This window comes from Bos mutus, chromosome 10, assembly GCF_027580195.1.
Source record: "Bos mutus isolate GX-2022 chromosome 10, NWIPB_WYAK_1.1, whole genome shotgun sequence".
Taxonomy (NCBI): domain Eukaryota; kingdom Metazoa; phylum Chordata; class Mammalia; order Artiodactyla; family Bovidae; genus Bos; species Bos mutus.
Window position 1 is genome coordinate 56913218 of NC_091626.1, and position 13832 is coordinate 56927049.

Here is a 13832-nt window from a genome sequence, read left to right on the forward strand (position 1 = left end):
GTGCTGTATGGATGGGACAGAAACTTCAGTAAGTTATTACAGGGATGGGGTTAGCGAGCCCCACAGTACAAAGCTGAGTAACAAGAGCAGCGTCTTCCCAGGAGTAGGGCCTGTCCACCACCTTGCTTTGCTGAGCAACAGGAGTGTGGGAATGCAAATTTCAGGGCAGGACACAGGACAGGACTCCTCCATCCTCTTGGATGCATCGGGAAGGATGGAGAGGGATGGTGCTGGGGCAGCCTAGAGAGTTCTGCTGCTGCTGCTAAGTCACTTCAGTCGTGTCCGACTCTGTGTGACCCCATAGACAGCAGCCCACCAGGCTCCCCCGTCCCTGGGATTCTCCAGGCAAGAACACTGGAGTGGGTTGCCATTTCCTTCTCCAATGCATGAAAGTGAAAAGTGAAAGTGAAGTGGCTCAGTCGTGTCCGACTCTTAGTGACCCCATGTACTGCAGCCTACCAGGCTCCTCTGCCCATTGGATTTTCCAGGCAAGAGTACTGGAGTGGGTGCCATTGCCTTCTCCAAGGAGAGTTCTAACTATTAAAATACACAAACCGATCTTGATATGGGCAGTCTCCTGAGTGGCATCTAAATAAACTCTTTCTTCATCACCCCTGAGTTCTGAACTAAGTTTCCTGTCACTAAATAATGATCTGGAGACCAGGTGGTTATTTGGGGTAGAGTCCAAAGGGGTTGAGAATACATTCATGTTGTGTTGGCTCAAAACGAAGACTCACATGTAGGACCCATCACACCCCTAAGTCACACTTCTTAGTTTTGTTATCATCTGCCCAGTCTCCCGAGCCCCACACTGGGTGTTGTCATCAACTTCTACTTCTCCTTCAGTCCCGATGTCCAACCAGCTGCCAAACCCTGTGGATCTGCCCCAGGCAGAACTGCTCTTCTGCTCCAGGGTCTCTGATGGCCTGGGACCTGATCCTCTGTGTCTCTCCAGGGAGCTTCTGGAAACTTCTCATCTGGGCCCAAGCCCTGGCTGCCCAGCCCAGAAGCCACCCTGGCCCCAGAGTGGTCTTCCTGTTGTACAGATTGGACTGTCAGTAGCTGCACAGCCCTGGCCCAAAGTGAGGAAGTGTAACAGAAGTTGTCCAAGCCAACACTGTCCTGGGAGATAAAGTTAAGTTGCAGATAGGACTTGACCAAAAGTCTTCTAGGCAGCAGCCATTACCAACTAAGAGAAAGGTCAGAGTCATCCATCAGGGACATCTGATTTGGCACAAAGACGCAGAAGTAGGATCTAGCTGGAACAGAGACAGGAGAGTATAACAGGAACAAAGTGACCAGATCCTTGGTGAGGATAGGGGGCCGACCAAAACTTAGGGGTCCCCAGATCCCCAGCAGTCCCTTAGATGGGAGGTTTGGGAGGCAGTGAGGAGTAAAAAGAGCATGGATTTTGGGTATCAATTTTCCCTCATGCAAACTGTAGAACCAGGGACAAATAGCATGAATCCCTGAGCCTCGGGTTCCTCCTGTGTAAATGGGAATGATAATGTCTGCTGTGTAGAGTGTGGTGAAGAATGAGCTGTAAGAACTAGCAGATGGTGGTGGTGATGATGGGAATGCGGAGTGGCTGCGGTTGGTTGGGGGAGATCTCTAGTCCCTTCACCATCGTGCTGGTTTTCCTCTGAACATGCTCCAGTGGCTCCAAACACAATGCTTCCTTGTCACCTAACCAGCACAGAATCAAAAGCACTGTCGTGTCCCTTTACCAAAACATGTGTCTAACAATGCAGTCTACAATCATGTGAGGTCTGGGGTGGGGGTGGGGACTCTGTACAGTATTTACTCCTGTTGAAAATAAAAATCAGAATCAGGGACGCGGCAAAGGGTTTGCAGTGCCTCAGCCAGCTCCTGGCCAGTGTCTCAGCTCCTCGCGTAATGAGCTTCCTCAGAAGTTTCCCGCCACCTGGGTCATTGGCAGCAGCAACCAGACACCGAGGCTGTGCTGAACGGAAGGGCCTCGCACCGCACCCTTTACATCGCTGAAAGCCGCCTGTCTTGGTTAGATGGCTCTGGATTGGGATTCTCCTGGAATACCCGCCATTAGTTTGCATGCAGTATCCAGGGACCTAAACGCCTATCCACGAGCATCTGTATGTTATGGTGAATGCCAAATTTGGAGAAGAATCAAAAGAATCGGTTGCTAATGAAGAAGAGGAAGATAGTGATGATGACATTGAACCAATTTCTGAATTTAGATTTGTGCCTAGGCATAAATCAGCGTTGGAGGCAATGTTCATTGCAATAATGTAAATGCCAGGCTTTGCATCCAGATCCTGAGGATGAAGATTCAGATGATTACGATGGAGACGAATATGATGTGGAAGCCCATGAACAAGGGCAGGGGGACACCCCTACATTTTATACCTATGAAGAAGGATTATCCCATTTAAAAGCAGAAGGCCAAGCCACACTGGAGAGATTGGAAGGAATGCTTTCTCAGTCTGTGAGCAGCCAGTATAACATGGCTGGAGTCTGGACAGAAGATTCAATAAGAGATTATGAAGATGGGATGGAGGTAGATACTACACCAACAGTTGCTGGACAGTTTGAGGGTGCAGATGTTGATCACTGAAAATGATGGATGCTGCTTTAGGATTCTGCTCATAACTGTAGGAGAGAACTTGGTGCCTCTTCCACTGTGGAGTGGGTGTTGATGAAAGTCTTTTTCTTTCTCCAAAACTTACCTGAACCAGTTCTTTCTTGAGACAGAGTATACTGAGACAAGAAGCTGTCACCCGACAAGAAACTATGACCAGTATTAACAAAGGTGAATTAACTTAACCAGAAAGGTATTTGTAGTTTATGATTTACCCCACACCGTTGTGTCTAGGTGTACCCTCTGAGTAGGCCTGTGAGTCCCACCTTCACTATATGCATCCTCAAAACCTAGCAGGACTACGTGGTGGAAATGCGCTGGCATTTGAAGGTGTAGGTAGACTGTGTGGGAAAGAGAGGCTGAATCTAAGCTATACTCCTTAGGGTCTAAGGATACCCTTAACTCCTTAAAAAAGAAAAATAGAGGTCTCGGAGAAATTCTAATCTCTGCACTTTCCACAGGGATAAAGGTCTTTTTACTAACTGGGGACCCAGATCAGTTAACTCTAGGGAGCCTCTTCAGAAACAGCCCAGCCACACGTATTACCACTAACACAAGTGCTCCTGCCTAGCCTTTGCTCCTTTCACCATGTTTCATCTAGTCTGTTCTGTTATAACTGCGTAGGTTGTATCCTTTCATTGCCAGCCTCTCAGGTCAGTTTCTGTAAAAGAACAAGCAGAATTGGGATGAAGTTCTCAAAGTATTTCAGAAAATTGTTTTGTCTTTGTGATAGCTTAACAAATAAATTTAGGTTTTCTATATTAAAAAAAAAATCAGAATCAAATAAACCCATGGATCTTCCCACAAATGCTATTACTAGGCCACTGCTCACTGTCTTATCCTAGCCTGCTTGGGTTTAGCATCCAAGTTCAGTTCAGTTCAGTCGCTCAGTCATATCCGACTCTTTGCGACCCCATGGACTGCAGCACACCAGGCTTCCCTGAACCTCACCAACTCCCAGAGCTTGCTCAAACCCATGTCCATCAAGTGGGTGATGCCATCCAACCATCTCATCCTCTGTCGTCCCCTTCTCCTCCTGCCTTCAATCTTTCCCAGCATCAGGGTCTTTTCAAATGGCTACCTTTTTGCATCAGGTAGCCAAAGTATTGGAGTTTCAGCTTCAACATCAGTCCTTCCAATGAACATTCAGGACTGATCTCCTTCAGGATGGACGGATTTGATCTCCTTGCAGTCCAAGGAACTCTCAAGAGCCTTCTCCAACACCACAGTTCAAAAGCATCAATTCTTCAGTATTCAGCTTTGTTTATAGTCCAACTCTCACATCCATACATGACTACTGGGAAAACTATAGCTTTGACTAGACGGACCTTTGTTGGTAAAGTAATTTCTCTGCTTTTTAATATGCTGTCAAGGTTGGTCATAGCTTTTCTTCCAAGGAGTAAGCATCTTTTAATTTCATGGCTGCAATCACCATCTGCAATAATTTTGGAGCCAAAAAAAAAAAAAAGTCTTTTACTGTTTCCATTGTTTCCCCATCTATTTGCCATGAAGTGATGGGACTGGATGCCATGATCTTCAGATTCAGATCTTTTCTGAATGTTGAGTTTTAAGCCAACTTTTTCACTCTCCTCTTTCACTTTCATCAAGAGGCTCTTTAGTTCCTCTGTACCTTGTGCCATAAGGGTGGTGTCATCTGTGCATCTGAGGTTATTGATATTTTTCCCGGCAATCTTGAGTCCAGCTTGTGCTTCATCCAGCCTGGCATTTTGCATGATGTACTCTGCATAGAAGTTGTATAAGCAGGGTGACAATATACAGTCTTGAGATGCAACCCTATTAACTTTTATCTTTTCAGTTTTTCCTCTCTCTCTCTTTCTCTTTCTTACCTTGTAAAATGTTTGGATTTTTTTCTGGTGTCATGTCCAGCTTCTTGACCTCAGAAATTTGATGTACTCAGATTCTATATTATTATCCAAATCAATGACAAATTGCTAAGACAAAGGCAAGGATCAAACCCTGAGTCACAGTACAGGAGCCCTTCCTTCAAAGGCACATGAATCTCTACATTGGTACTGTGGGTACATTGGTCCAGTTAGTTATCCATCAATCTAACCGTTCTTGCAGCCAGTCCTTATTTCTCCCATCTTTCCACAAGGATATTGAGAAACCTTATCAAACATGCTGCTCAAGTCTTTTTTTTCATCCTTCACCCTCTCATTTAGTAAGTCTCTGAGTCCTATTAATTTCACTTCAAAATGTCTCTCATAGATCTTCCTCTCCTACATCTCTACAGTCAACACACCTCATCAGGACCTTTACCATCTCCCCCTGGATCACTGCAGTAGCTCCCTCACTGGTCTTCTCACCTTTACAACTACACTTTCTGGAAAAGACTTGAGGCAGCTCAGCATACGTGTATTCCAATGCCTCCACTCTGTCAGAGTATAATCATTACCTGGAAGGCACTCGTACTATTTTGCATTCCTTAAGGTTTGTTTTTCTTTCCAATTCTACACTCCAGTACTTTTGGGGGGTAATGGCAGATCTGCTCCCAAAGTGACAAAGAATTTAGAAACATTTTTCAATTTATTTTTAACATCTATGTCAGGGAACAAAGGAATCATAGTTGGTGACAGAGAGGGGAAGGAGGGAAAAGGGAACTTAAATAGCTTTAGCTCTTACAGGAACTTGCATCAGTGCTGGTTACACTGGTACGTGATGTTAGATTAGGTCTAGCATGAGAAGAAGGGGTACATTAAATTGTCCTGAATATATCTACCAGTTTTTATCATACCATTTTGTAACCTCTATGCAGAAGTCAATTTCCTCATGAGGAAATTACCCTACCATGATTTTTTAGAAAAAGCAAACCCCAAACTTCTTTCTTGGGCTTCCCTTGTGGCTCAGCTAGAAAAGAATCTGCCTGCAATGCGGGAGACCTGGGTTTGATCCCTGGGTTGGGAAGATCCCTTAAAGAAGGAAAAGGCTACCCACTCCAGTATTCTGGCCTGGAGAATTCCACAAACTGCACAGTCCACGGAGTTGCAAAGAGTCACGACTGAGCAACTTTCACTTTCACTTTCTCTTTCAAACTTCTTTCTTAACATAACTTAGTCATCTGGTTCTAACACTATGATTCTGAGAACAGACAATGGTGCAATCTTAGTGCCTCTGGCTCTCTACCCTTCAGAAATTTTCTGCAGCCTGAATTTAGGTAGGATGGAAAGAATAACTAGATATCTGCCATGCATCTTGGTGTTAGAAGGTGGGTGTAAAATCCCAGCTTGGCCACACTCCTAGGCAGGCCAGAATTTAACAGGATTCTTGGGATGTCTGGGCTGAGAGAGAAGCAGTAGCTGAAGATGATCGAGGCTAGACCCAAGGCCTGGCTAATTAAATAAAGGGTGGTAAGTTGGAGGCTTACATGGGACTTAATGATACCACAGCCCATGGACTGCAGTGAGAAGCGGCTGACACACCAAGACATCTTTTCTTCCTCTCTCTTTGCTGTTCCTCTGATGCCCCATGCCCCTTGAGGAACCCACTGGAGGCCCCTTCCCTCCTCTTAAGGACCACAGTACTGTCTGCACCTCTTCCAAAGCACTCCTACACCGCTCTTTATATGCAGGACCACGCTCCCCACAAGACAGTTTGCATCTAGACAACAGGCTTGTGACTTACTCATCTACATACGTGAACACTACCTGGCACATAGTAAGTGCTGAATATACACTGTGTGTGCATGTTCAGTCGCTCAGTCATGTCTGACTCTTTGCGGCCCCATGGACTATAGCCTGCCAGGTTTCTTTGTCCGTGGAATTTTCCAGGCAAGAATACTGGAGTGGGTTGCCATTCCCTACTCCAGGGATTGAACCCGTTTCTCTTGTGTAGTATACATTACATTCAAAGAAAGAAATGTTTGTAGTGCATCATTACTTAGCTCCTTCACTGGAGTTACATTCTGTTTTCAATCCCATGTAAATTTCTCCCTTTTTTAAAAACACATTAAACTTTAGTTTGCCATCACTCTTGCTTTAGGGTCACAAATGTCAACATAGTTAGCTTCAAGGAATGTTTGGACATCAGGGTGTAATGTTCCAAAATCAGAAGTAAGTTTTTTTAAAACTAAGACTTTCAATGCTGAAGAAAAGGTTTAAAATGAGTAGGGCATATCCATTCATTTATGTTCTCCATAAACAACTCCTGGTGTGTTCCCAGTGTGCCAGACAATCACATTGGACTTAGGGGGCTAAAGATTAGTAACATATTGTTATCACCACCCCAAGAAACTCTCAGGCTAGAGACCTTCCCTAACCCTTCAGCAAGCATTGTTTTTAATATTTATTTATTTAGTTATTCATTTATTTGGCTGAGCCAGGTCTTGGTTGTAGCACATGGGATCTTTAGCTGCAGCATGCGAATTCTCAGTTGCAACATGCAAGCTCTAGTTCCCTGACTAGGGATCGAACCCAGGCCCCCTGCATTGGGAGTCTGGAGCCTTAGCCACTGGACCACCAGGGAAATCCCTCCTTCAGCAAGCATTTAATGAGCCTGAAAGGTACTCAAATACTTCTCTTGGCCTTTTTTCTTTTTTAAGCAAACACTTCCATCATATGTGCTAAGCATCATTGAAGATGGTATATTAACATAAATAATTTACACAGGCACTTTGTAAACATTAACTATTATCTTTATAACAACTCTATGAGGTTTGTACAATTAATTGCCTATATTATACACAGATCATCTCTTTTAATCCTTACAATTAAATAAGGACAACATTGCTAGTCCTGTAACAAAAATGAAGGAACTGAAACTCAGAAAGTTAACTATTAATAATTTTCCCAGAGTCACATGGCCTGTTAAGTGATAGAATCAGGACTTTTTTTTTCCTAAGAGAACTCAGTGTGTTCCTTAAACCCTGGTCAGAATCCATCACTGGGTTTCCCTGCTGTCGATACAGAGGCTGGAGGAAGAGGGCAGAGGGCAAGGTTAGAGGCCAGTTGGAATCATAGAGCGGTTTATGATATGACTTTAGGGGTATCATGGCCCTGGGGTGACTGGGATATGGGGACACCAGTAGGTATCTTTGTCAGGAGCCCAGGAGGTGAGGGCTTAGTTTGCATGTGCAGAACTTTGCATCTAGTCCAGGCGCTCACCATTATTTTACCTGCCATTCAGACACACAGCACCCCATTCGGGTCTTGTTACCAACAAGTCAGGTTTCAAATTCACCTGCTCATTTCAGAGCAGGGCTCAGCCCCTGGGTGTCAACCAAGGGCAGAGTGCATATGAGCTGCTATTGACACGTGTCTCCATGAGACCCCACACCTGTCAGGGACCAAGCCACAAAACAAGTATCTGAGAGCAAGTCGCCTGAGCAGGCAACAGAAGAAGGGGGCAGCAGAGAGAGGGTTAGATAGCATCAACAACTCAGTGGACACAAATCTGAGCAAACTCTGGGAGATAGTGAAGGACAGACATGGGAGCCTGGCGTGCTGCAGTCCATGGGGTCACAAAGAGTTGGACAGGACTTATCAACTGAACGACAAGAACATTTGAGCAGAAAGAATACTTCAGAAGCTACAGAGAGGGGGGGTCTCCTCAGCCTGTGGATTTCCAGGCATTGGGGCCCACAGCACTCAGCTCCCAGGGCAAACACACACACATGCACACACACACACATGCACACACACACATGCACATACACACACGCACACACACATGCACACATATGCACACACATATGCATCACACATGCACACATACACACATATGCACACACATATGCACACATGCGCGCGCACACATGTGCACACACACATGCACACACATGCACACACACACACATGCACACATACATATGCACACACATGAGCACGCACACACATGCACACACACACATGCACGCGCACACATGCACACACACACACATGCACACACACACACACACACACACACACGCATCACCAGGTGGGCGTTTTCATAAGGAAACCAGAGAGGAGCACTTCTGAGTTCATAATCTGTTTTAAGAGCTGACAGGACATAACTTTCAGATGGAAAAAAGAAAAGAAATGCTCAGAAAACCCTGTGTACGACAGAGCTCCAAAACCTAGCTTGAAGTCTTTTTCTGTCATACCAGGTCAGAGTGCAGGGCCCTGTGGTGTCCTAACTGGAATAAACGAGCTCTATCCTGGCTCCAGTGAAACCCCAGGCCTGCAACATAAATGTGCCCACTATAGCTGGGTAATTCCTGCCCCACCCAGCGCACTGAGCTTTCCAAGCAGAGGAGCATAAATGTGCCATTGTCAGGAACCCCGCAGCAGAAGTGAGGGCAGCTGTCCATTCTACAACGTTCTTTTTACCTTGTGGCCACCTTTAGACCTTTCAGAAAAGAGATGGGTTCTGAGTTTCAAGCAGGCAATGCTTCAAGCCAAAGCTACAAAGAAATTCCTGTTTTAGACAAATCTGTCTCTGGAGGTCAACATCACAACACACACACGTAGAAAGGACTCTGAGGTGGTCAGGGTGGATTCAACAGGCTCAGGAAGAGCCGACTGTGGTCTGAGGACTGCACTGTCCTGTCGCACAGCCTGAGTCTCCAGGCCAGCCTGGTCTCCTTGGCACTTTCAACAACTCTTTTTTTCTAGATTTTTGATCGTTAAGGACAAATTTGGATCTCTCTTTCTCTTTTTTTCCTTCTCCCTGCAATCTCAAATGTGTCAAAAGAAATAACATTTCTACCACTGTTGTCAGAAACGAGATGCAAATAACTTGCCCCCATCAAACACCAGTGTTCTTTTCACCAGAGAGCAGCGCTCCAAGGGCAACAGATCGTTAAGTACCACCTGGTGCGCAGAAGCCCAAACGCCCAATTATCTCCACCCTAGGAGAGCGGGGCAAGCTGTACTCTGCTTTATAAGGACTGTTGTGCTTCTGATGGCAAAAAAAAAGAAAACAATCTCCTGGTTCTTAAGTGGCTTTGGGGACATCAAGAACCACAGCCCTAGAAAGAGTAAAACTCATGTGGTCAAATATTTTCATTCACATCAGGCTTCAAAACCTGGGTCACAAAGAAACTGGAGTAACCACTGAGGCAAAGATGATGAAAATTTCTCTGACACTGGGCATCATAAAGTGAAAGTGAAAGTCACTCAGTCATGTCTGACTCTTTGTGACCCCATGGACTAGTCCATGGGATTCTCCAGGCCAGAATACTGGAGTGGGTTGCCATTCCCTTCTCCAGGGGATCTTCCCTATCCAGGGATCGAACCCAATGTCTCCCTCATTGCAGGCAGATTCTTTACCAACTGAGCCATCAGGAAGGGGTCTCCAATCTGGGGGGGCATGGGAAACTTGATGTGACAGCACTGGAAGAGGCCAACCATCCATGAACAGGCAGGAACCAAAGGGGTAGGGATGCTACTGGCAAGCTACCTGGGAGCCAGGCCAGGGGTAGGGGTGGTGGGAGCAGATTCAGGCCCACGTAATGACTGGAGGCTCTGCTACACATGGTCCCAGCCCCACCACTCACTAGCCCATGTGGTCCCAGGCAAGTTATAAATGATCCGTGAGCCTCAGTGTCCTCATCTTTAAAGGTAAATACACATCATTGGGTTGTTGTGAGGATTGTTGTTGTTTGGTTGCTAAGTCATGTTCAACTCTTTGTGACCCCATGGACTGTAGCCTGCCAGGCTCCTCTGTCCATGGGATTTCTCAGGGAAGAATACTGGACTGGGTAGCCATTCCCTTCTCCATGGAAACTTCCTGCGCCAGGGATCAAATCCATGTCTTCTGAATTGGCAGATGAATTCTTTACTATTGAGCCATTTGAGAAGTCCATTATGAGGATTAAATGATCTAATACCAAAAAAGCATTTAGAACAAGGCTCAGCACATGGAAAGTGCTCAACAGTTATTCTTGTTGGACAGTCAGGCCAGTGGGTAGTGAACCATATGAGGTTCATGAGTATTAAGATATGCTGTTCCAATGATCTAATCAATTGCTGTGAGAATGTGCCTCCCTTTATTGTACCAAGATCTGTTTCCTTCCTGTTCCACCCTGCCTTACCCTAGCTGCCTTCTTTGGCTAAATATCCCTTCAACTGGTCTTCAGGGGACATGGTTTCCAGTCCCTTTTCTCTTAGGTTCTCCTTGGAACAAGTTCAAGTTGCAATTCAAATGTCCATTTCTAAAGCCAGTTTGCACTCAAACATACATTCCAAGGACAAAATGAATCACCTCCACCATTGACTATCTACTTGCATTTCTGGGACTTCAGATGCATTTTCAGGTCTGTGGAGCCAGCACACATGGCCTCCTGAACTCCCTACTTGCAGGAGATGCCTGGCCCTCTCGTGCCTCTGATAGAGGAATCTAAGTGCTTGGAGTGTCCTCTTTACCCAGCCAACCTGGAGGGGCTCCCTCAGAGGGGAGGGCAGCAGCCTCTGCCACCCCTGCCCTTGTGGGGTGTGCCCTACCTCGGCTGTGCTTGGACCACTCTGCACCACCTGTCTGCCCCAGTCTCACAAAAACACCTATGATGGGCTCCTTCCCCCAGCACCCGTGCCTTACAACTGGGCTCTCTTTAGCCCAGGAGAGGACAGACCATCCAGGAAGGATATGGTTCTACTGCCTGCGGCATCGCTGGAGACAAGGGCATTGTTTTGCTGCCCATGTAGATCTTTAAAACCACAGCTACACTCAAGGCCAGAAATAGAAGGCATACCCAGCCTGGTATCTGTTCTCCTGCCAGGACCAAAAGGGCACGCTTCCACAAGAGACACTCAGCCAGCTGTGTGAGTGACAGCCCCAGGGAAGGGGCTGAGGAGAAGGTACCGCAGAGGGGCCCCAGGCCCCGCCTGTCCCCCTCCATTCCCAGGCAATTCTGCCCACAAGTCCAAACCCAGACCCCCAGCTTCTGAGAAACCCTTGTGGGCAGACGGCAATATTTTCTTTCTCCAGATGATGCCAACTGCCAAGGGGCCCCTCCGATAAAGCGCTAGTGTTCTCCCTGGAAACACAGGCTGCAATTGTGCTCTGCTCAAATCTGGCTCTGTTCCCTGATTCCTAAGCCCTGCTGGCTTCCCCCAGCCTCCACCCTGCCCAGAGAAGACACTACAGGCGCACAGGGGCAACCAGCTACACATCAGCATATTTATGTGTACTTACTGGTTCAAAAATGAAAACTGTTTTTACAATGGCTAGGCCATCTGAAATTCGCCACCTGAAATTCTGTTTCTCTTATCCACTCAGATGTCTAACCAAAAGAGAAAAATACATATTTTCTTTTTTCCTCTCTTTTTAACAAAAAGGAAACCAATAATAAGCCAAAGTGATTTGACTTAGCTCATTACTAAACATACAAACGGGGAGCTTCCCTGGTGACTCAGGGGTAAAGAATCTGCCCGCCAACGCAGGAGACACAAGTTTAATCCCTGGTCCAGGAAGATCCCACACACCACAGAGCAACTAAGCCTGTGGGACACAACGATTGAGCCTGTGCTCTAGAACTGGGAAATTGCCAACTCCTAAAGCTCATGCACCCACCCTAGAGCCCATGCTTCGCAACAAGAGAAGCCACGACAATGAGAGACCCACACACCACAACAAAGAGTTGCCCCAGGTCGCCCTAACAAGAGAAAAGCCCATACAGCGACATGCCCATACAACACAGCGAAAAATACATAAATAAAATTATTTTAAAAAACATACAAATATGAGAGTGTCTTTTTCTTGGAATGTAATCTTTCACCTTCCTACAGGTCATGTGACACATCTACCTTGAGGGGTGCCTTGCTCCCCTCAAAAAGTATGAGTACTTACCTTACTTGGATAAACAAAAGAGTTCACTAAAGTGGTCATCCCTAAAACAGAGAGTAGACCCTAGTACAAATTTCAGCCTTTGGAATTCTAGAAGGCAGGAAGAGCAACTTGCTAGTAATTTTAAAATCCAGACTCTACCAGGTATTTCCAAAAATTAAGCCAATCATCCCCAAAGCAATTAGTCCAGCCCAGTTCCTTTCCTGTTTTTTTTTTTTTTTTTTTCCCCCTTTGCCTGACAGTCTTCACCTTGGCTTCCCAGGTAGCTCAGCTGGTAAAGAAACCGCCTGCAATGCAGGAGATCCTGGTTCAATTCCTGAGTTGGGAAGTTCCCCTGGAGAAGGGATAGGCTAACCACTCCAGTATTCTTGGGTTTCCCCGGTGGCTCAGACAGTAAAGAATCCACCTTCAATGAGGGAGACCTGGGTTCGATCCCTGGGTTGGGAAGATCCCCTGGAGGAGGGTATGGCAACCCACTCCAGTATTCTTGCCTGGAGAATCCCATGGACGGAGGAGCCTGGTGGGCTACAGTTCAGAGAGTCACAAAGAGTCAGACACGACTGAGAGACTTAGCACATATAATATCAGTACATAAAGCAGTAACATGTTCTTGAATTCAATCATCTAGTAATTTTGATTAAGAGAAACGAAAAGCAGCCCAAACAATTATCCTAGTACCCACTGTTTCAATCCTTAGTCAGATGGACTATTTTTAAGGCTGGCTTTTGCATCACATAGGTTACAAATTACTATTTACTATTTTTTCATGGATAAAGACACTGACTTTCAAAAGATTTAGGGGAAAAATTGATCCCCTTTTTTTTTTTTTTTTTTCAAATGGGAGATATCAAGACCAAATCCATAGTTTCCTCACTCTGATTGGGGTTTTAAAAACTATCTAAGAAAGAAAAAGTCAGTACTGATATATATATATGCTGCTTGAGCAAAATGGCAAGTGACCTGAACACAGGCCTCATAGAGCTTTCCTATTGTGCTGTGGTCACTAAGGGGGTGAGGTGATCCTGAACCCTCACGCTTTGGTGAAATAGAAAATGCTTTTCCTAGCTCTGTGCCTGTCGTAAAGGCACTCTCTATATTAGCGAATTCGTTGACGTGGGAAAGTTTGAGCATATCACCTTTGTTCTGGACCAAAACTGTTTTCATCCCCAAATACAAAACTGAGGACTGAGGGGGGTTCCTTAGGCTGAAGCTGTTTCTGATGAAGTTCTCATTAGCCCAGCTCCTGGGACGCCTTTTTCTCTCCATTCTTTCTTGCACCCTGTCTAATCCCATGTGTGAAGAACCAATCAACATGTCCTGACCTTGGTGAAAAAAACATGGGATTTTTACCCTCTGCTCTTGCTACTTTCTCTCGCCATAATTCTATGCTTCTTTCTTTCCTCTCTCTTGGTGCAAGTTGTAGCCAGTGCTC

At 45.8% G+C, this 13832-nt stretch overlaps 1 protein-coding gene and 1 pseudogene across 1 annotated transcript in view; both read left to right on the plus strand.

Annotated features, from left to right (window-relative positions):
* Positions 1-13832, plus strand: part of LIPC (lipase C, hepatic type) — a 186645-nt gene that overhangs the window by 100125 nt on the left and 72688 nt on the right. The gene's annotated exons all lie outside the window — the stretch shown is intronic.
* On the plus strand, positions 1897-3288 carry LOC138989523 (methylosome subunit pICln pseudogene; annotated as a pseudogene).